This window comes from Pan paniscus, chromosome 15 (assembly GCF_029289425.2).
Source record: "Pan paniscus chromosome 15, NHGRI_mPanPan1-v2.0_pri, whole genome shotgun sequence".
NCBI lineage: Eukaryota > Metazoa > Chordata > Mammalia > Primates > Hominidae > Pan > Pan paniscus.
In genome coordinates, this window is record NC_073264.2 from 57,042,173 (window position 1) to 57,066,649 (window position 24,477).

The 24,477-nt window shown below is 41.3% G+C and overlaps 1 long non-coding RNA gene across 1 annotated transcript in view; it reads left to right on the forward strand.

Annotated features, from left to right (window-relative positions):
* LOC106635478 (uncharacterized) overlaps nt 1-24,477 on the forward strand; it is a 201,765-nt gene that overhangs the window by 163,515 nt on the left and 13,773 nt on the right. Inside the window, exon 4 of the long non-coding RNA XR_010109811.1 lies at nt 18,891-19,063. This is a non-coding gene — a long non-coding RNA (uncharacterized LOC106635478). The remainder of the gene's footprint in view (nt 1-18,890; nt 19,064-24,477) is intronic.

A 24,477-nucleotide genomic window follows, 5' to 3' on the forward strand; every position in this document is an offset into this window, starting at 1 on the left:
TTCAAAGCAGAAAAACTGATAATGAAGGTTCTGCAGGTTCTAATTATCTCGGTAGCCTTCTAGTGGATTATAGCAGCTATAACACAGACCCAAAACTATGGTGGCTTAGAGGAGACAGGAACTTGTCTCTCATCTGACAGTTCAGGTGAAAGCAGTCTGGGGCTAGCTTGGTAGTTCCTCTGTATCAGGGACCCAGGTTTCCTCAATCTTGCTGCTCTGTCGTTCCTAGGGCATCCTGCTTCCACACCATCCAATCTGTCTCACACCCATGTTTGCATTTCAGCCCGTGGAAACCAGAAAGGGCAAATAGAGTGCCTGTCCCTTCCCTCTATCGGCAATGCCTGGCTGTTGCACACATCACTCCTGATCATTTCATGTTGGCTAGAACTTAACCACGTGGCTCTGTGCTGGTTAACAACCAGGTGTTTTATTCCTACAGAAGAAGGGAGCATGGGTCTTAGGAGACAAATGCCAGTTTCTGCCATGTCGTCAATTCACGAAGTTTCCTCATTTTTGGTGGTAATGACAGTTACATCTGTTTTATACAAACCTCTGTTGTTGTTGTTGTTGTTTTTTGATTAAGGGGAAGCTTGTATGTTGGCCTCTGTGGACATATATGGACTCCTCAGTTGCTGAAAGTTTGATTGATTTTCATCCTGAGTATCTCAAAAACAAAATCATTAGAACATTCAAATCCAAGAGCCTAACAGTCCACTGGAATTTTATGAACAAACCTAAAAAGAGCAAAAGACCCTAAGCAACATTGCCATCACATACAAAATTTTACTTTGAAAGCAGGGTGGGGAAATTTTCCCCTCAGGTGCTAAGGGTCCCTGGAAGAATGTTCACTGATCATGGACCACTGTATTGTTTTCATTTTTAAATGGGGTTGCAAGCTGCAATTCTCACAGCAGGCTTACCACAACTCCCTCCCTTACGCTTTCCTTACATTTTAAAATTTCTTTACACTTTTAGAAGTTCCTTCATATCATTTCATGTTTATTTCCCCACCTCCACCCCTTTATTCTTTCTGGTTGTGGGCTCAAGCTTTCTTTGACTCTTTCTTGGAAAAAATATACTGTCCAATGAACAACAAAGTACCAGGCTGGCTCCACTCTGCCTGTCTGTAAACTCTCCCTCACTGGCTCACAACGGTGCCTGTTATTTCCACCCCTGGAGGGGCTCCTTTGGATAGGATCATTTTTTTCCGCTGTTTCTCCCTAAGGAGAATAACATCTGAGCAGCCATTAATGCCCCAGGGTGGACTGCATTTCAGATTAGCCACACAGAGCAGAATTAAAGCAGAGGGCAGAGGCATATTTCCATGAGGGACTGGGAGTTGCAGTTCCTAGAAAACAAAGGCTGTGAGCAGGGAGTGAGTCCCTGGCACAGAGGTGACCTTGAGCATACACCACATGACCTCTGTCTCTGCTCCTGCCCACAGCGCCCCGTTCTTCAATATGGTCAACTGTCATTTTTCCGAGAGCACTGTGTAAATACAGCTTCAAACCTGAGCCCATTTCCTGGAGCGTGTAAGCCCCTCCTATATGGAAATTCAGGAGCTGGCACTGGTCAGCAGCACCCACCGGTGAAAGGTGGGTATGAAAAGGAAGAGTAAACAGAAAGCCAGAGCACCTGTGGGTAAATTTGTCTCCCTGCATGATCTACCTACCACAGGCTCTGATGGTATATAAACTATGAAGCAAAGAACGTGGTGCTTCTGTGGTTTACAAGTACTCTTTTCTGATGGCAGAAACGTACTGTCTGAGTCAGGATAGTAATAATAATAGTAATAATATCCAACCTATTCTGAGCGCTTCCTTCATGCCAGGTGCTGTGCTTCTATATACCTCGTCTGGATTAATCCTCACAGCAAATCTTCGACGCATATATTATTAATTCTGTGTTACAGATGGGAAAGCTGAGGCCCTTCAAGGTGAAGTTAATGTTTCCAAGGTCAGAAAGCTACTGACTAACAGCAGGAATTCAAAGTCATACCTGTCTGACTCTGAAGCCCATATGCTTAGCAGAAGGGGTTGTAAACTCTAGGTGATGAACTCTTTGAGCATGCGATGGAAGCTATAGGTCTTTTCTGGCAGCATTCCAGCTTTAGGGAGTTTAAAATGTGTATGCACAGACAGTGGGATCATCTTGTCACTCTACCTCCCACCATCCCCACAAGGTTAAAGAGCGCCTGCTTTGTTCTAGGAGCATTCCACACTGTAGGGCTACTGCTCCCTACCTTTCTGGACAGTGAGGCCCAATTTTCCTGTGCCCTTCTTCATAAGAAATGAGAAAAGCCCTGATTCCAAAGTACTTGTCTATTTGAAGAAAAAGCCCAAGGTGGGAGAGAAAGGCTGTCCAGTACTCAGATCATTCACAGCCTGTCTGAATTCTGCCCCAAGAGGATGCAAATGAGAATAAGATCAGTTCACAGCCCGGGGCGTGAAGGGACTGGGCATGTCCCCTGGACCAAAGGTAGCCTTTCATTGGGAAGTCTGGCCTCTGACCTGGAAATGCAAAACAGACCAGAGGGCAAAGGACACTCTGGAGCCAGCAGCTGCTTTCCTGGAAAGACTGAAAATCTACCATGGGTCCCAATTAACCCTGCCTGGGCTAACCAGGGGCCATTTCAAGAGGCCCAGTGGTGCCTTTTGTGAGTAAATAGGGCCCTTTGGGAGTATGTATCCCCCTTCATTGCCCCTACCATTTATTTAATACTAATTTACGTATTTTATAAACATACTGTGGTTTTTTCAACCTTTGTGGTGAATTCCCCCTGATCCTCTCCACCTTTTTTTTTTTTTTTTTTGGCAAAATCTTAAAATTTTTGGTATTTCAAGGAATCTGCAAAGTCCAAGATGTCTTACCTTAATAATAGGAGTCCATGCACAGCTGTAATAATTGGTCCTCTAGGTATAAGTGCTCCCTGACATGAGTCACAGACTTATTCTCAGTGACAGCATTGGAGTGAAGAGTCCTGTGTGGAAGTCATCGAAGCTCATCAAGAGGGGCTGCCAGCCCGCTGCCCCTGGAATATGGGTCACCTTTGAGAGGAAAGGAGGGGCTCAGACGGGAGGGAGATGGGAGCAGGTGGCAGTGAAGCCCCAGCTTGGCTACCTGGAGAGGTTTGCATTGCCACCCAGAGTATGCCAGCGTCTCAGAAGATGGAACACGGAGCAAGGCCAGCAGAAATGATTTTGAGCACAGGTTTTGCTATGCTAGGAATTGGTGATTTACACATGAAGTTTTGTAGATCATTACTTCTGGATCCTTAGATGAAGAAACCTCTGGTTCCTTATGGTAATACTGTATTGTTGGGAATAGAAAAATAAAAGTGTAGAGCTTTTAAAGAAATGAAATTTGACCTTTAAAATAAAGGCTATGCCTCAGAATGCCTTGTGAGGGGTGATCCCCTACATGAAAAAACTGAAAGCCTTTTAAAGGAACCAGATTCAGGAAGGGGATAAAAAAGTGTAACATGGAAGCAGCTCAGGGGAGCTAATATAGGCAGTTTAATTAACATCTCCTGAGCAGGTGAGGATGGGCAGAGACAAGGTTGAGCATAAATCATTAGCTTTTGTGACTTTTTACTCTTTCTAGGTAAAGATTAATGGAAGAAGGTGATCTTTGTTATAACTATAGAACAACTGGTTGCAAAAGTTGCACTCAAGCAATTAATTACTCATGGTATTTATCCTGCAATTAGAGTATGCTGCCACTAATTCTCCCCTGCTCTCCTTTGCCTGCTCCAAACGACAAGGCTTATCAACGAACCACTTCCTAACAATATTTTTTCCAGTTTAATTTTATGTAACAAGCACTTACTCAATCTGTTAAACATTAAACAATAGATAAGCCATAATGGTTATAGGCTTTTAAAGATATAAATGTCTATGAAAAATCTGGTAGTTTTCTTTCTAACCATTTTTTGAAGTACCCTTTTTATTATGAAATATGTTATATATACAATAGGGAATATATAATATATATGCAATTTAAGAGCTGATAATAAAGACTGACAACCAGTGTAATCACCGAGAATACAACATTGCCAGTGCATCTGAAGCCCTCTATGCATCCCTCCCCAATTGAATCTCTCCTGTCTCCCATGAAGATGTATCCACTCTGTCAAATGTTGAATTTATCATTCCTTGCTTTTCTTTATAGTTTTTTCTTATCACACTTGTATGCATCCTTTAAAATATAGTATTTAGGTTTTCTTTTATATAGCTAGAATCATATTTATCTATTGCTTTGGCCTGTTTGCTTTATTCTACACTATGTTGACAAGTATAGCTGTTGTTCATTCATTTTTACAATGGAATAGTTTTCCATTGTATAGATTTTCCAAATCTATTTATTCCTTCCCCTGTTGATGGACATTTGGGGTGTTACCAGTTTTGCTGTATCACAAATTGTCCTGCTATGAACATTCTTGTTTTTATCTCTTTGCACACATGTACCATCCCGACTGTATTCCAGCCAGGAGGAAGGAGAAAAGGGAAGGGGAAGAGCGTGCCCCTTCCCTTCCATGCAGAGATCACTTCACATGTATCCAATTGGTGAAAATGTAGTTGGGTGGCCACACTTAGCTTCAAAGGAGGCTGGGAAATGTAGTTCGTACCCAGGTGAAAACTCAGAAGAGGGATTAAGAGTCAACTGCCTGTTTCTACCACAGGGTTTCATACCTGCTAGAAAAAAAAAATGTGTGGACAAAATGTAATTATTGCTTACCATGTTCTGTTTTGTCCATTAGATCAAGGTTTTAATGATTTAGTTTAAATCTTCAAGGTTTTGGTCTATACATCATTGAGAAAGAGCTGATAACATTTTTCACTATGATAGTAAATTGCATATTTCTCTTTATAGTTCTATGAATTTTCGATTTATATATTTTGAGGTTATCTGATTAGGAATACACAAGTTTAGAACTGTTATCTTTTCCTGATAAATTAAACATTTATTTATATATATTGACTCTCTGTCTCTAATAATGATTTTTGCCTTAAAGTCTATTTTTGCCTGCTATAAAATAGCTATACTACATGTTGTTACTACTTGCTTAAGTATAAAATTTTTAAGTTTTAAACTTTATTTTGTTTTAATTTTGTGTGTTTTTACGTAGCTCAATTTTATGCCCCCCACCCCCCGCCCCCCCCGTCTGACCATCTTTTTAATTTAAACTTAGGGAAGTTGGTCCATTTAGGTTGATTGATTTACTGATGTATTTGAATTCATTTCTACCATCTTATTTTATGCATTTTTTTCTTTTCTCCCCTTATTGCCTTACAGTAGTCCCCCCTTATCCATGGGGAATATGTTCCAACATCTCCAGTGGATGCCTGAAACCACGGATAGTACCAAACCCCATATATACTATGTTTTTTTGATTTGATAACCAAGATGGCTACTAAGTGAATAAGGGACAGGTAGTGTATACAGCATGGATACACTGGACCAAGGGATGATTCACATCCTTGGTGAGATGGAGCGGGACAGCTCAAGATTTCATCATGCTACTCAGAAGAGTACACAATTTAAAACTTATGAGTTGTTTATTTCTGGAATTTGTTATTTAATATCTATGAACAATGGTGAACCATGGTTGACCATGGACAACTGAAACTATGGAAAGAGAAATCATGAATAAGGGGGGGAACTACTGTATTTTAGATTATTTAAGGCTATCATCCATATTAAAACTTTTTCATCTTAGTTATAGTCTCTATTTCTATGTTTTTCAATGTTCACCCTAGACTTATTATTATTATGTGAAGCAGAGTCTCGCTCTGTTGCCCAGGCCGGAATGCAATGACGCAATCTCAGCTCACTGCACTCTCTGCCTCCCAGGCTCAAGCCATCCTCCCACCTCAGCCTCCCAGTAGCTGGGACTACAGGCACGCACCACCATGCCTGGCTAACTCTCATATTTTTTGAAGAGGTGGGTTCTCGCCATGTTGCCTAGGCTGGTCTTGAACTCCTGGGCTCAAGCAATCCACCTGCCTCAGCCTCCCAAAGTGCTGGGATTACAGTTGTGAGCTACCGCATCCAGCCACAAATGTTAATATTCATATTAATTCAGTGAAATCTAAAGTTAATCAATATTTTTCTCTTCCCCCAGAAAAATGTGAGAAATTTAACTCCTATCACACTCTGAGACATGTACTATTTCCCAGTATGTTTGTTCTTTTCCGTAAGTTCCCAAAGTTAGACATTATTATTGTTTTAAATAATAGAAATCTGACACTTATTTGTTCTCAACCCTTTCAATATGTTATTCTGTCCTCTTCTGTTATTATTGGTTCTGCCGAGAAGTCAGGTGTTAAGTCAGTCTAATGTTCTTTTATAAGTAATTTTCCTTTTCTCTTTAGCAGATTAAAATATTTCACAGTATAAGATCTTCTGTTTGACTTTGGTGTTCTAAAATTTAACAATAATTCTAGGTTTTTTTTATTTGTCCTCTTTTAATTTACCCTGCTTGGGATTCACTTCTTGGGCTTCTTGAATATGAAGATTTGTATCTTTTATCAGTTCTGGAAAATTCTCATCTGTCATCTTGACATAGGAGTTAAAAAGAAAGTATTTAGGCAGATAGTGAGGGTAAAGAAGTCCTCGATAAAGTTTTCCTTTTAATGAAACTGGAAGCCATTAATTATCCTTAGCAAACTAACACAGGAACAGAAAACCAAACACTGCATGTCCTCACTCATGAGTGGGAGTTGAACATTGAGAACACATGGACATAGAGAGGGGAACAACACACACCAGGGCCTGTTGGGGGTGGGGAGTGAGGGGAGGGAATTTAGAGGACAGGTGAATAGGTGCGGCAAACCACCATGGCACACGTATACCTATGTAACAAACCTGCACATTCTGCATACGTATCCCCCCCTTTTTTTAAGAAGAAATGAAGAAAAAAATTATTATAAGAAAGTAAAAAAAAAGTTCTCCTTTTAATGAAAAGAAGCCCCAGATCATTTTCTTTTCTTACAAAGAGCAACCTGTAAAATCAAGCTGCAGACATAGACAAGCAAGCTGGAAGCTTGCACGGGTGAATGACGGCAGCTGTGCCAATAGGAATAGGCTACCTGGGACTAGGCATGATCAAAAGGGCAGCTCCATCTTCCCTTCTCTTTGCCAGCCATGTGTACAGTAAGGTGCAGACAAGATGGCATTGGCCAAGTGGAAAGCCCATTTGCATAATAAGATTAAGATGGGGCAACCAGCCTTCCCCGCACTATGTAAACATCAGACCTGGTCAAAACCAATCTGTGGGCCGTAAATAAATCAGACACTGCCTCCTCGAGCCTGCCTGTAAAATCTGCTGTGGTCTGCTGCAGGCTGCCTTTTCCCTTTTGGATGCCCGTCTCTTGTGAGAGGGAGAGAGCTGCTCTCCTTTCTCTTCCTTTTGCCTATTACACCTTTGCTCCTAAACTCACTCCTCGAGTGTGTCAGTGTCCTTAATCTTCTTGGTGCAAGACGATGAACCCCAGACACAATGCCCATTTAATCTCTTTGAATATTGCCTCTTCCCCATTCTCTCTGTTATCTCCTGGAACTCTGGTTAAACCTTCTGTGTCCTTCATTTCTCTTAATCTCTCTTCCAGGTTTTTCATTTTTTTGTTTCACTGGGCTAATTCCTGTGTAATTTTTTTCAGATCTATTTTTCAATTCCTGAATTCTCACTTTAGCTATGTCCAATCTACTATTTAAATTACTCACCAAGTTTCTAATATCGGTTATGGTCTTTGTGTTTCTAGCAGTTGTATTTTCAAAAATTTTGCCCAATCAAATATAATAATCTTTTGTTCCTTAGTATCTTTAATTCTTCTTTTTCATTGTTAAACATTTTAAATATATTTGTTTCATATTTCATATCTTATAATTTCTGTATCTTTCGCCTTTGCATGTCTACTTTTTTAGTGATTAGGTTTGTTTTTCAGTTTGTTTCTTCAGACGATAGCTCACAATGCCTCGTTTCCTTATGTGTTTTGTGATTTTGTTGCTGTGATTGTGGTTGTTGTAAATTCATTAATTCTGTGGGAATTAATTGAAGCCTGGATTTAAAATGCATCTCTTCTAAGAGGATTTGATCTGTTTCTACCAAAGACCTTAGGAAGCTATACTCCAAGAAAATTTTAATCTAAATTTTCAATGTGAGATTTTTTTGGAAGTGCTAGTGCAAATCCTTATCCCAAAATCTTCATGACAGATACTTACGGTTGCTAGGGATTCTTAGAGGAGATTTTTTGTCTTTATTTTCTTCTCTACTAATAGTCAAGGCAAAAACAATTTATATCATTTTCCAATGAAAGATGAAGTTTTTTCCCCTAGTTTACCTCTGAGGGTCTGTCCTTTTGGATGTTCTGGCTTTTTTTTTTGGGTGGAGGGCAGTGGGCTTCATTCCAACCTCACATAATGCTGGAGACCCAGGCTTTTCTCCTGCCATGCCCCACCCCACCACATCTTCAGTCCTTTAAACCTAAGTTTCAGGACATTGGAGATTAACAGTTGCCCCAGACAAGTGCTTCAGTGCTCTCTTGCCTCTTAGATTTGTGTGTTCTCATTGATTTAGATTTCTGAGGATTTCTCTTACTTTTTTTTTTTTTTTTAACAGACTTAACCATGCCCTTACAAGGTGTTTTCTTATATTTTCATCCTATACTTTTAGATGTTCCATACTAGACAACTTGTTGGCCATATTTCTGAATATGGGAGTCTTTCCTAACATTTTTTAGTGTACATGCTAGAATTTGATTAGAATGATTCTTTGTAACAAAACAAAAATCCTTAGCATCATATTCTTCCATGACTGACTTAACATGGCCTTCAAATGCTTTTAAGCTGTCTCATTCAGCTGTTGAAAGCTTTCTATCACAGGCACTCTGCCTATCTAAGCCAAGAAAGGCAAAAATGTGTCATTTTCCCTGGTAACTCTGAATTACTGGTGTGGCTAACCGAGTCTAAGGTAACGTTCATCATCCCCACTTCCTGGGATTCACACCCTTGTGTAATCTCCTTCCTTTGAGTGTGGGCAGGATATGTGACTTGCTTCTAACCAACAGAGTACAGCAAAGGTAATGGGATGCCCCTGATTACACAACATTGTAATGTCTGTCTTGCTAGAATACTGTTTTCCTTGCTGGCTTTGAAAAAATAAGCTGCCTTTTGTAAGCTGCGTATGGGGAGAGCCACTTGAGGAGCTGAAGGGAGCTTCCAGCCCACAACCAGCTAGAAACCGAGACCCTCAGTGTGGCAGCCTGTGAGGAAATGGATTCTGCCAACAACCACCTCAGCTGGGAAGTGAGTCCTTCCCCAGTTGGGCCTCAAATGAGACCTCAGCCCTATAAGATGTCTGGATTGCAGCTTTGTGAGAGATCTTAGAGCACAGACTGCTGACCCACAGAAATTGTGTGATATGGTTTGGCTGTGTCCCCACCCAAAATCTCTACTTGTAATCCCCATAATCCCCACATGTCAAGGGTGAGACCAGGTGGAGGTAATTGAATTATGAGGGTGGTTTCCCCATGCTGTTCTCATGATAGTGAGTGAGTTCTCATGAGATCTGATGGCTTTATAGGTGTCCAGTAGTTCCTCCTGTGTTCATTCTCCTTCCTGCCACTCTGTGAAGAAGGTACCTTGCTTCCCCTTTGCCTTCCGCCATGATTATAAGCTTCCTGAGGCCTCCCAAGCCATGTGGAACTGTGTCAATTAAACCTTTATAAATTATCCAGACTCAGGCAGTTCTTTATAGCAGTATGTAAAGGGACTAACACACTGTGAGACAGTACATGTGTATTGTTTTAAGCCACCAAGTCTATGGTGTCAATAGATAACTAATTGGATATTAATTAGTTGATACAATTGGTGATGGCCATTTTGAAAAATGTTATGGGCCAGGCGAGGTAGCTCATGCCTGTAATCCCAGCACTTTGGGAGGCTAAGGTGGGCGGATCACTAGGTCAGGAGTTTGAGACCAGTCTGGCCAACATAGTGAAACCCCATCTCTACTAAAAATACACAAAAAATTAGGCAGGCATGGTGGTGTTCACCTGTAGGCTGAGGCAGGAGAATCGTGTGAACCCAGGAGGCGGAGATTGCAGTGAGCCGAAATTGTGCCACTGCACTCTGGGGTGCAGTGGGTGACAGAACGAGACTCTGTCTCAAAAAAAAAAAAAATGTTATGAAGTTGAGTTTAGGCTCAGCAGTAGAGAGTTGATGATCAACTGGTCATGCATGCTGGGGTAAAGAATCAAGCAGGCGACACCAGTGCCCATTACTTGTCAACCCAGGCCTAACCTATCAGAGGTGTTTACAGGATGGTCTTAGTTTCCCTTTGAGCTGTCCAGATCCTCAGTAATCTGGGAGTCCAATACGTGGCTCACAGGCCATGATTCATTAGCCAGAATTTTCTTAAACTTCTTTAGCTAATACAAAAGAACCAGTGGGGACTTCACTTGACTGCCACCATTTATAACTGATTACCACCAGATATCATGTTAACAGATTTGGATTAATTAGGAATGGTAATTTAAGAAGAATGTAATTAATTATGTACTTCTGAACCATTTGATTTTAATTCAGCTACATTGGGGCATCATAAAGAATGATAGACAAAAAATAAGGTAATTTGAAATAAAGACTCACCATGGGCTTAATTAATATTTGAACTACATTCAATACTCACACCAAGTGAAGAACCTCTTGACTCACCATTATCAGTAAAAAAAAGTCATGAAAATGGATTTCTAAGCATGATGCACATTAATTTTAAAAAGGTTGGTGCACCTGACCTAAAGATATGGGCACTATCTCTAACATTTTTACAACTTTCCTTTCTTGCAACATGTGCAAAATGAAAGAGAAATTATACAAGTATCCCTCTGTTAAGAAGATAAATTTTTCAAGATCATGTCCTCTTGACTCAGAAGGCAGTGGTTCCCCAGTTACTTTAGTCAGTTAGAGTGAACTCTTGCTCATTAATAGTGATCAAGCTGAGAGATTTTTGCATGCTGACTTCTTTTGGTGACTTCTTATCAATGATTATAGCTAATAAAGATGGGGGAAAAAAGTGTTTTTCCTCTTCGCACACATTAGTCACCTGACACAACACCTCTGCCACCAGATGTGTAGGGTTTTTCTTCTTCTTCTTCTTTTCCTATGCACTAAGCAATTCTCCAGCAGATACCAGCTGGCTATCTTATAAATCAATTCAATTTTGAAACTATCTACCTGGAGATCAAGTCAGATCCCACAGGTTAAGGGCTGAATCCCACATGACTGCTCCCATTTCAGATGCCAATATAAAGTCCCAGGTTGTGATTTATCCTTCTGACAGACTACCCAGGGTTCCCTTCATCCCTTTCTCAGGTTGGATTAACTTGCCAGAGTGGCTCACAGAACTCAGGGAAACACTTTACTTACATTTACGCATTTATTGTAAAGGATATTACAAAGGCGACAGATGAACAGCCAGATGGAAGAGACGCCTAGGTGAGGCATGTGGGAAGGGGCATGGCACTTCTGTGCTCTCAAGATGAGCCATCCTCTAGCCATCTCCATTCGTTCTGCTATCTGGAGGCTTTCTGGACCCAGTCCTTTAATTTTCTTTCTTTTTTTTTTTTTTTGAGATGGAGTCTCACTCTGTCACCCAGCCTGGATGGAGTGCAGTGGTGCGATCTCAGCTCATTGCAAGCTCTGCCTCTCAGGTTCATGCCATTCTCCTGCCTCAGCCTCCTGAGTAGCTGGATTTACAGGCACGTGCCACCATGCCTGGCTAATTTTTTTTTTTTGTATTTTTAGTAGAGATAGGGTTTCACCGTGTTAGCCAGGATGGTCTCGATCTCCTGACCTCGTGATCTGCCCGCCTCGGCCTCCCAAAGTGCTGGGATTACAGGCGTGAGCCACTGCGCCCAGCCAAGTTCTTTAATTTTCTTATGGAACTTTTTTATGTAGGTATGACTGATTACATCATTGGCCATTGGTAATCAACTCAACCATCAACCCTTCTTCCCTCCCCAGAGGTTGGAGGGTGCGGCCAAAAGTCCCAGCCTTCTAATCCTGCCTTGGTCTTTCCAGTGACCAGTCCCCAGTTAGCTAGGGGCCCCCAGCCAGCAGTGATTTCATTATCATGCAAAATACACCTATCACTCCAGAGATTCCAAGGGTTTTAGGAGCCATGTGCCAGGAAACCGGAGGAACACTAAATGTGTATTTCACAATATCATAATACCTTACCTGCAACTTGTATAAAACGCCTCTGCTACTTCCAGAAACTTTTTCAAAGTGAATGTTTCTCATTTTAGAACATTTTAAGATAAAACTTAAACAGAATTTCCTCTGCTTAGCATATAACAACTGTCTAAACACTATTATCAAGTGAATACATAAAAGAATTTAGTTTTATACTAGCAATGTAGTACTTGCAGTGTTTTGCGTACTGTGAGAAGATTAAAAACACACGTACACACACACACACACATTTTTTTCCTTTCCTGTCCACATTATTCCTGCAAGCGATTTACGTTCCTTCTTTTTACAAATGAGTAAACAAGGTCAAGTAACTTGTTGTAAGTCGCACAGCTAGAACATGGTAGAGCAGAGATAGGAATACTTGTTGATTTGACTGCAAAGCCTGAGATATTTCCATTCTGTCACATTGTCTCCAGAAATTAACCCAAAAACCTACTGTCATAAGTCAAATGCTTTCACTTATCTGTGTCCTTGCTGACCCATTAGCACAGCTAGTGGGCAATCTCCTAGCACTGCCCAGCTTTGATGTTGAATCACATCAGGACGGAAACATATCCTCTCTTCCATCTTGCACCTGCTCCTTTAGTAATGTTCCCACCTTGGCTGACCTGGGAGGTCTGATTTGGAATGTCAATTTCAGGGAGCCCAGTGCTCAACAGCAGGCCTGCTCTGTGCTCTCTGCTCCCTACTTTTGCGTAACAGCACCAAATTGCCTAAAATACCCACAGTGGAGATTTGTCCTAAGAAGTGAGGACTGGTCAGCTGTATGACTATCTGGCTAGGTTGGTGTTTAAACTGTGATAATCATGGAAAGACACTTTGTCCCAAGTCTACAGCACTAAGAGGATGAAGCATATTCACTTGCTTATTGATTGGTTTTTATTATTTAATGACTGCCTATTGAGTACTTAATGTAAAGAACTTTGTTAGATGCTCAGGAGCATAGAGATGTGCAAAAGCTGAGTGAGTGAGAATGGTGGCCTGGGGGAGAGGAGAAACTGTTATGGAAGTCAGTTGTCTTAAGTGAAGAACCAGTGGAGCTGTGTGAAGATTAGGCAAGAAAGCTCTCAGAGGCCTTTTGTGACTGAGCCATACTTATGCAGGCAGGCCCTGCCACTCGGGAAAAGGGTAAGAGAAGATGCTGAACAGCCAAGAGACAAGACAGTGAAGGGAAAGGAGCTGTATCCTGGTTTGCCACCATCTTGACATGCAACATTGGATACGTCCCCTCACCCATCTGATTTTCAGTTTTTCATTCCCAGTGATAATCTCCAGCCCTCTTCCCTTCTGTCTGGCAGAGAGCACATATCTGGGGCCCACTTCTAGACCTGCTGGCGACTGGCCCAGCCTTTGTGCCTACTTCCCCAGGCAGGCCTGTGCTGAACACATGGGCATGGCTGAATGTTTACTGTCATGCAAAGCAGCTGATGGTGAGTAATATACCACGGCTCGCTCATTCCCTTCCAAGTCATGTTCAGTGAAAAAGCATGTGTGCAGAAAAGTTCAGAGTAGTTTCATGGCATACCCAGGAGTGCTTGGGAATGGCTGAAAGAGCTAGGGACTGCTTACCATGTCTGGCTGCCAGCTGCCAGCTGCGAGCTGCCAAGCCTAGGGTTTCACATCTGAGCTGGGTTTCCTAAGCTCGGCCGTAAGCCCGTGGGCAGAAGACTGTCTTCGTGCCTAAGAGGAGCTGTATACAAACAATGAATCAGTGTCACGACGGTTGGCTGGAGAAAATGTGGCCAGTGTCCAAGACAAGTGCCAACAAGCTGGCACAAGTGGGCCTGACCCATCAGCAAGAAAAGCTTTGAAAATCTGAGGATTCAGGGATTAGGGAAAAGAACCTTGAATTCTGTCCCAGTTGCAACTTCCATTCATTTGACAAATAATTTTTGAGCCCCTGCTACATGTCAGACCTCTTACAGGCAGGCACATGGGGTACATCAGTAAAGAAAACAGACCAAGATTCTTGCCCTTTTGAAGTTTACAGTCTATAGGATGGATAAATGATAAGAAATAAACATAATGAATCAAGGCATTTTACCGTATATCAGAAGACAAGTGCTTTGGAAACCAAGAAAGAACTAGGTAAGAGGGCACCAGAGTGGGGAGAAGGCAGTAGGTTGCAGTACTAGCCTTTAATTACTTTTATTTACTTTATTTAATTTTCTTCTGCAACCAGTGGATACCCTCAAATAGAACCATTTTAGAAGTTTGAGCATTTAGGTAAGAGAAGGAATTTGGGATGGGATTGGGTATAATGGACAGTTATGCAGGGAAATGAGAAATATCAATGGACCAGACCACAGAAGAGGGTTATCCCCAGAAATCTTGCAAAAACCCTTTTCTCAGGCTTGGTCCACCACTGCCTCCAAAGTGTGGCCCTTATCCACTGTACCATACTCACCTCCCAGAACCTGGGACAGATGAAGTGTGTCTGTCTGTCTGTGTCAGGGGAGGAGGGCAGGTAAGCACAATTACCATGTCAATCAGGGCTGTTTTGGAGACATACTTTCAAATTTCACTTTCCTAGATTTTCTGAGTTAGAGTAACCATCTGCAAAGAGTTGTCTATCTTGTGGACTGCAAGGACCCAAACATGGGGCCATCTATTTGATTTTCTTCACATAAGAGAGATGAAGGTTTTTCAATGGACAATTGCTGAGGCTGGAATTAAGTACTGAATGTTTGTTTGCCACCAACATTCTTACATTGAAGTCTTAACCCCCAATGTGATAGTGTTTGGAGGTGAGGCCTTTGAGAGGTGATTAGGTTTAAATGAGGTTGTGATGGTGAGGCCCCATGATGGGATTGGTGTTCTTATAAGAAGAGGAAGAGACTGGAGCTCACTCTCTCCTCCATGTGAGGACACAGCAAGAAGGTGGTCCCTGCAAGCCAGAAGAAGGCCTTCACCAGAAGCCAAAACTGTTGGTCTTGATCTTGAACTTCCCAGCCTCCAGAATCACAAGAAACAAATGTCTGTTGTTTAAGCCACTCAGTCTGTGGTATTTTGTTATAGTAGCCCGAGCTGACTACAACAGCTAGTATTGCAAACATTTGTTTGAAGAGGTAGACATAAACTCCAAATTCCAAAAGGGGCCCTAAATTCTAAGAGAAAATATACACTCCAAATTTTAGACATGTTCTCTCGGGACTTCCCACAGAATCTTACTGAAGGTTAGAAGACAAAGATTTTAAGTAAATGGTTATGGGTTTTATGAGAGTAGGATGGTGAGGGGAGGTGTTGGGCAGGTTTTTACTGAACAGGAGGCCAGTGTTCTGAGGGCCCCAGTCCAGCCTGTCCCCACATGCTGAGTGCCCTGAGGTGATTCTGCCTCCTGCATCGCTGAATGCAGGTGGATGCAGGTGGCATGCTACCACTGCCTTGTGGATTGTGAGCAAGATCAGGCTCTCCCGGAAGAAAAGTGATGGAGATAATTAGGGATGGAGAAATAGGAGGGTACAAGTCCCACAATAGCGGGTACAGTTAAGAATCAGATAAATAAAAGTTGTCACTGATGGTATCTGAGGAAAACATTGGTGATCAGAAGTGTGAAGTGTGAAAAGAGGGAGGTCAAGAACAGATATTTTTCAAACAGAAAGAGTAAAGCAGCACTCTAAGGTAGGAAAGTCTCCTTGTATTGACCAGCGACAGGCACAAGAGGATGTTCTGGCCTGGAGCAGTGGGGCTCATGTGTGGACACCTGACCAGCACTAGTAAAAGAGTCTGCTTTGAGAGGGTGAAAAAGCAGATCAGGAAACCCAGGGGCCTTTTCTGCCATGGCTGTGCTCCCTTTGAAAGGGAAGTTTGGCAGGAAACAGTTGGAGGGCAAGAGTCTCAGAAATCCATGCCCCAGGTGCTCAGGAGAAGCTGAGATGGTTTCTAGGCTTCTAACCTGAACCAGACCCAGTGTCACCCTTGGAGGGTGTCCACATCCTCCTGAAAAGAAGCCAGACCCCCTCCTTAACCTAACTACAGCCATGAGACAAGGGATTTAAATGCTAGGAAGGGTAGCATAGTCAACCAGGCCTTGGAGCTTGTCTGATCAAGAGGTTTCTTCTGAACACCTACTCTGCTCTGATGTTTGCTTCACATGTGCTTATGCTGAGCTTGCTAATAGGGGACTTTGTTTTTGATTAATAAAACGAAGACGAATTCCTGGTCATGAGTGGTCAGGGCCTCAAATAGCTTGTCCCGTTCTCTATCTCAGGGACTCTTAAATGACAAGTCACCGTTCTGAGAGGGATAAAGCAATGAACAAAGTTTTGGCTGCAGACTGTGGCAGCAGGAGTGGAACCTGCTGAAAAGAACCCTAGATAGAGTGGTAGGCAATTCATATTATAGATGGTGGTATGTTTTTGCTTGTGGCACAGAGCAGAGAATATGGATGGTGGAGTCAGTCCAACCTGGCCGCAAATCTTGAACACTGTCATTTCCTTGTGTTTTCCATACCTGTCTTATTGTTTTCTTGTTGAAAAACTTCAAATAACACTGAACAGTATAAAGTTAAAATGAAGATTCCTTGAGTTATTCCTGCACTCTTGTTCCCAAGGGGGAAAACAGTGTTAAAATTATTGGGTGTTTATCTATCTTTTTCCATGGCATTGCCTAACCATGACTCCAGCCATCAATATGGATTATATAAATGCATATAGTCTTGAGCTTTTTATACACAAGTGGAATTATACAATACATACTGCCTGAAACTCTCTTTTGCTTACTATAGTGATAATTAATTCCACATCCATATATATGGATATATCCCATTTTAAAAGCTGTGTTGGATTCCATCCTGAGTATTGCTCATAATGTATTTGACAAGCTCTCTGCTAATGGTCGTTTTAATACTTCCACTTTTTCTTTTTGCTATTAAAAACCATGCTGCAAAAAATCTCATGTATCTATATATGTGTATACTTGTTGAGTATTTCTACAAGATATGTTCTGAGAAATGGAATTGCAGTGCTGACAAGTATGCATGCTTAAAATGATGACTATATTGCCAGATTTCTCAAGGAAAGTTGGACCAATTTGTATTCCCACCAATAAAGAATGAGTGGCTTTTCCCTGCACCTTCCGCTGTGTTTTTATTGCCATTATTTACAGTATGTGGCGGATACTCAGCCCCGCACTTAGTGTGCTTGTTGGACATGAGCACTGAGTGTGTTCTCTTTACTGTTGTTACAGAAACTCCCTGTAACACCAGCTCACTGTAGCACAGCTTCGGATCCACAGCCCAGAACTTTCTGCCTCAGTGGTAACCATTATGTGCAGTCAAAGCCCAAGGCCATCCTTGTTCACATGACAGCTGTCATTGCACAATTCTACACCATAAATTTATGCCAGGGAAAATGTGGGCAATATATTTTTCCTCCTTATCTACTTTAAAGCCTGCTAGCTATCAGGGAATTTTTTTTTTTTATTTTTGGTTTGGCTCCAGGTGTGGCCAACATTGCCAGGATCTTCTATAAGATTTAGCATTCCTATTTGCTTTTTTTCTTGGCCAGGATTGAAGGCAAATAACCAGAGGCAAGAGTTTCTAACAGATCTTTCTCTCATCAGTCAGGGATGGGGTAAGGATTGAAGAAAAGGCTCAATGTCTCCACTCCCCCACTTCTGCACCCCCCAACTCCATCCACAGTGATTAAGAGGAGTGGAAAGGGACCCCTCCCATCTCCAGTAGACAAAGTAGAGCCCAATCTCCCCACATCTTTGTAACTAGAGCAGCATTTCTTGCCTTGATCTGTTATGTATTGGGTTTATATTTAAGATTTAATTTGTCTGCAAATGTTCCAATGCTTTACACTTTTTTTTTTTTTTGCAAATGATTGGTGGAAAACAGAAAAGAAGCCTGTCTCCAGCTTTGATCCCTGATTGATTCAGCTCTAGGGCTATTACCATAGTAATAGCCATCAACCTGCCCTCCAGCCTTCCAGCCCTGCTCTCAGATACTCTCCTAGGGGGCCCAGTTGGCCTGGTTTGGGGTGTCTAGGGGCCCTCCTTCCCTGCTCAGCACTCCACTCCTTTGTCCAGTCTTACCCTTTGCTCCCAGCATGTCATTGGATGGCATAGTTAAATCCCCTATTGGCAGTCGATGGTAGCACTAATTCTTCCGCCTTCTGGTCCTAATGTTTGTCTCCCTCAGTTTTGTGGGTCTGCTGCCTCTACCCCTACCTCACCCCTCTAACCTGATTGATGGTTGAAGACTTCCATCCCACTTTGTTCATATACAACAAGGTTGTCATTTTTACTAAGAGAGGGAGGGAACCACAGACGTAGAGAAATGAATGAATTTCCAAAGTACACATTTCAGATCCTGACTTTAATCCAGCCAAAGATTTGGCTGGCATTGATTAAATTATATTTATAGCCAGTCTCTAGATTCTTTTCCCCACCTAAATCTTGACTTGAATATAAGAAGCACAGATTCAGGGAGAGCCTAATAGTATACACATGTCAAGAAATCTGGTGTGCTATGGTGTGTCACCATTAGTTGCATTAGGAATCCCGAGTCCTTAAATTCAATATGAAGTGGTTTTTGTTTGTTTGCTTTTAACATTGGAGACTGCTTTGTGGAAAAGACTATTTAATTTGTTAAATGTGCAAAGCCAAAAACTGTTATATTTTTCCCTTAGGCCGTTGAGTTCAGCTTATGGTGATGGAAAGAGAGATGTCAATAATTCCACATTTTCCGGCTTGCATTGTTTGATGAAAGGTGACCCCATTCCCTGAGTTAAAGAATGCTGAAAGAAGACCAGGCTTGAGGAGGAAGGATCATGCATTTGCTTTTGGACCTGTAGAGTTTGAGGTAATTGTAAGATATCCCAGTGGGCATGTCAGGTAAGCAATTGGATTCACACTCTGGAGCTCAGAGACGGGATCTGGATTGGTGGTATAGTAAGTATAATGAAATAGGTACATTTAGGTGCTATGGAAAGAAATCTTAGATGTCACACATGCTCAGTGTACAAAAATGAGATTTTCATCTTTTGTAGTAACATTACCCTATAATGATATAGTGCTTTCCAGTTTGTCTAGCCCTTTCAGATCTATTATGTAATTTGAGCACCATGACACCTCACTGAGAATTACTATTTACATTTTACAGTGGAGAAACTGAGGCTCAGGCCCTCAAGTTTTAGAGAACTTGGTGGAGTACACTTGACTCTCCACCTCACCAACTCATTCTTTCCTCTAGTTTCTCTGCCATACCCAAATGGGTATAAAAATAGAAACCCTATATTAATAAATATGTTACAATACTGTTTAACAAAATCCTATCCAAAGAATACCAGGGTTACAAAAGAGTGTGTTTGCCTTTATGTGTGGAAGTGATAAGTTCTCTGAATATTGGAATGGCTACTCTGTTCTATGAAGACCTTCCCCCGAGGGATAGCATTATACCACATAGAGACAGTGCAGGGCAGGCACTGCTCAGGTTCATTTCTCCCCAGTTTTTCCAATAGTTTGCATTGATTTTTCTACTGTCTGAGTTTTAAAACCTCTGAAATTTTTGGTCTCATCCTGTGTTGTATTTTCTAGTCCAAACCAAATCCAGGAAATGTCATATGATCATATAAAATCTTTTCATGAGTATAAAGATGTGGGATGGGGATGTGTGTCTTTATTTTGTCAGAAAGTCTTTGCCAATCCTTAAGAAACTGGTAAGTCTCAAGTGATACAGACTCCAAAAAGGTTTTTTTTTTTTAAGAGAAGTTTCTATTTATAATGTCTCATGATGAAGAAAAAAAAGATTTAGAAACCAATAGGAAGCAAGCCTCTTCTTGTCTGGAAGTAAGGAATCATGACCATAGCTGATGTGCCACATCCTCTCATGGATGATTTCCCCTATAACGTCCTTATTTTAAAACTCAGGATGTTGCTGCTCAGAGGGGTAAACTGACTTTCCTGTGGCCACAGAAGTAGTTAATTAGAACAGGGTTTCATGGCTCATGACTTGGCCCACCTTGCCACAAGACCCCCTAGATGGAAGCAGAATTTCATGTGGCAACCTAGAGGATTGTTTTGCCATTGTACCCTTGCCTTCAGAAGGCCACATTTACATTGTCCTTATGTACTAGAATTTATATGGTTTTGTTACTGGTTCTATTAAGACAGCTAGAGGAGATTACATGACATGCCCCCAGCAACTCGTGTTTACATTTAACTTTCCTTGTATCCAGGAAAGGCCTTAGAGCCAGTGAATTGGCAAAATTCCTTTCCTCTTTTCCAGGTAAGAAAAGCAGTCTTTTGGAATTTAACCTAAGAACTGGTAGAGTATCTCTTAATGTAAAATACCTGCATTAATTAGGGTTCTCTAGGGAAGCAGAACTGAAAGATAAATAGATAGATGCATACATACATACATACATACATACATAGAGGGGGTTTATTAGGGGAATTGGTTCTTGTGATTATAGAGGCTATGAAGTCCCACAGTAGACCATCTATAAACTGTAAGGAAAGGAGGAAAAGTCAGGAGTGTGGCTCAGTCCAAGTCTGAAGGCCTTAGAACCAGGGAAGTCAATGGTGTTACTCTCAGTCCAAGGCTGGGGGCCTGAGAACCTGGGGGGGTGGGTGCTGGTGCAAGTCCCAGAGTCCAGAGGCCAGATAACCTGGGATTCTAACATCCAAGAGCAGGAGAAGAAAGATGTCTCAGCTCCAAGAGAGGAGAGAATTATTCTCTCTGCCTTTTTGTTCTATCCAGGCCCCCAGCTGATTGGGTGGAGCCCATCCACATTGTGGATGGCTCTTTCTTGCTTAGTCCATCAATTCTAATGCCAATCTCCTTCAGAAATGCCCTCACAAACACATCTAGAAATAGTGCTTTACCAGCTGTCTGGATATCCTTTAATCCGGTGAAATTATACCTAAAATTAACCATCACAGTATCTAAGTTGTATTTCCCCATGGAATTGTTATCTTCATAACCATTCATAATCTAGTCAGTTTTTTCAAAGTTGACTAGAAAACAACTGAACATTTTTCCAATACATCTATATCTACATCGACATCTGGGTCTGTATCCATATTTATCTCTACATCTGTCTACAGTTATATGCAATGTTCTCTAGAAGGGAATATACCAACATGCTAACAGCTACTGTTGCTTGCAGGTAGAATTATGGGTAATTTTTATTGTTTTATATATTTTATAAATTTTCCACAACACAATTGAATTAGCTATATAATAAAAAAGATTTTTCAAAAAAATTTTTTTTCAGGCTACCTGTCTGGGATATCACATAAATTTCAGGTCCACCTAAGTGATTGTGGGAGTGAAGGCAGTCACGTGCTCAATAATCTTGTTTAACCGAGAAATGATATAAAAACAAGTGCAGAATAATGCAGCACTGACCTGCTGATCTATGTTCTGTAGCAATAAGAGGAAGTTGCTGGAGAGGCTTCTGGAAGGGGAGCAATTTTCAGCTGTGAGTTGACATGTATGCTTGACATCATGGTAAAAGAAGAAGAAAGAGGCTGTGAGGATGACCAAGTTCAGGGTCAGCTGTGAGAGCAACCACAGTGTGGACACAGCACAGCAAGCTGATTGGATTTGTAGCATAGCAGCTGAGTTGAAACTATGGCACTGAACATATGCATATACATTTACTCCTTGGAGGGGCATCCACATAAATATTTGGTCATAAATATAAGAATTACATATTAGTATCTATGATTCCTTTAGTTGCAGATGGTTGACTAAAGCAGTCATTATTTTGGAGTCCTAATGGGGTAGGTATTGCTTGCCTGAAAAAGGTATATGTACTCTTTTTTCTCTTTATGAAAAACTAACTGGCAAAAATGGACTTTAGGTCTGAAGTTAGGCATCACTGCCCCCCTGGGAGGTGCTGCAAGACTCATTTGTATCAGGTGCACCAAGTGGTGGCCAATATGTGAGAGTGAAGAAACTAGGGATATGGCCAAAGTTCTCATATTCATATCATAACATAGGATACCACTGATATCACCAATGTTTGTATGGGGTTTGATCAAGAAGAAACTGGAATCTTCCACCTTTACCAGGCACCAAAATTCTATTGATCTTCCCCACACGACAAAGTTCCTCCTTCTTTTGGGAATGTATGGAGAAGTCTATTAGTGAGCACTGGTTCCAGACTTCCCACTGGAATCTACAGATTCTCGTGGAACTTACTAACACCACTTACTATAGGAATACTTTTTTTTTTTTTTTTGAGACAGAGTCTTGCTCTGTTGCCCAGGCTGGAGTGCAGTGGTGCGATCTTGGCTCACTGCAACTTCCACCTCCCAGGTTCAAGTGATTCTCCTGCCTCAGCCCCCACAAGTAGCTGGGATTACAGGTGTGTACCACCACACCTGGGTACTTTTTGTATTTTTAGTAGAGATGGAGTTTTACCATGTTGACCAGGCTGGTCTCGAACTCCTGACCTCAGGTGATCTGCCCAGCTCCTGACCTCAGGTGATCTGCCCAGCTCGGCCTCCCAAAGTGCTGGGATCACAGGTGTGAGCTTGAACCTGGGAGGCAGAGGTTGCAGTGAGCTGAGATTGTGCCACTGCACTCGAACCACCGTGCCCAGCCCAGTACAGAAATTCTAAACAAAACAAAACAAACAACAAAGAGCAATTACAACAAAATCTAGGTACTATACCAACAATGTTACATGGTAGTTATAATGTAGGTGCAAATATTTATGGGAGTCAACATAAACCAATTTAATCAGAGTCTGCTTGTGTGGAGAAAAAAAAATATTACTGGAAATCCACATGAGAATACTTATCAAATAGACCTGATGATGATGAACTACAAGAGGCTGGTTATATGTCAATATTTTCATAGCAAAAATATATTTAAAATATACACATATATGTATTTAGATATTAATATGTTATACATATTTAACAGATAGACATAGCATTTCAGTGGGTTAAACCAGAACAAACAGAAAAAAAAGAGTTACAAAAACTGTGTATGTTGTTAGAAGTGTGTGTAAGCCATTAATATAGAAAAAAATGCTATTATACTTGCAATGTTTTATACTTCCACAGCCATCATTAACAAAAAGTTGTGAGTAAGTAGTGATTCCCTAAACTAAAATTTTCCTTTCCTCACTTTGGACAAATACCATGTGTATTTTTATGAACTTTCTATTGCATGTAACAAGCACATATTCTGAAAGAGTTCTGTTTCCAGTATAGTGAAGTAAGTTTTTTATCTAATAGCCTGACTCTCTGACAGGTAACAACTATAAAGTCCAGACCAAAAATCCCCCTTAAAAAACAACTATTCTTTGAAGGCTCTGGAGAGTGTAGAAGAGCAGAAAAAAAAGGGAGTCAAATTCAGACTGCTGAGTTTTACCCTCAGGGCAATCATAATGTTGGCATGAAGTTAAAACTTCAATAGAAAGTCTGTGCCTCTCTGGTGAGAGGATTTAAGGGAAGGTGAGCCTGTGTGGCTCAGCAGTCAGCTAATGTCTTGGGCATAGTTTATACTCAGAATCTGGCATTCCCTTCTCTGGTTTTCTCCTTTCTGGGTGATATGGTTAGGCTTTGTGTCCCCACCTAAATCTCGTCTTGAATTGTAATCTCCATAATCCCCACGTGTCAAGGAAGAGATCAGGTGGAGTTAATTAGATCATGGGGGAAGTTTCCCCCATGCTGTTCTCATGATAGTGAGTGAGTTCTCATGAGATCTGATGGTTTTATAAGGGACTCTTTCCCCTTCACTTGGCACTTTTCCTTCCTGCTACCTTGTGAAGAAAGTGCGTTACTTCCCCTTCACCTTCCACCATGATTGTAAGTTTCCTCAGGCCTCCCCAGCCATGCTGAACTGTGAGTCAACTAAGCCTTTATAAATTACCCAGTCTTGGGCAGTTTTTTATAGCAGTATAAAAAGGGACTAGTATACTGGGGTTTCCCATTATCCTCCAGTGATTCCAGTTGCCCTAGATTCTTTCCCCTAAATCTTCCCACACCCTGGGCAGGCAGTGTGCATTTTGAGTCTAACCAAGTTAATTGCTTTCTAAAGAAAGAAAAAAAAAACACCCTTTGAAAAAGTATAAAAGAATTGAGAGTCTCCACAACATAGTATTGATATGTTAAAGACATAGTCCAAAAGTACTTAAGAACCAGGAAGATGTGACCCATTCCTAAGGGATAGGACAATCAACAGATGTTAACTTCAAAATAATGTAGACATTAGAATTGTTAGAAAAGAGCAATGTAGACATTGGGATTGTTAGA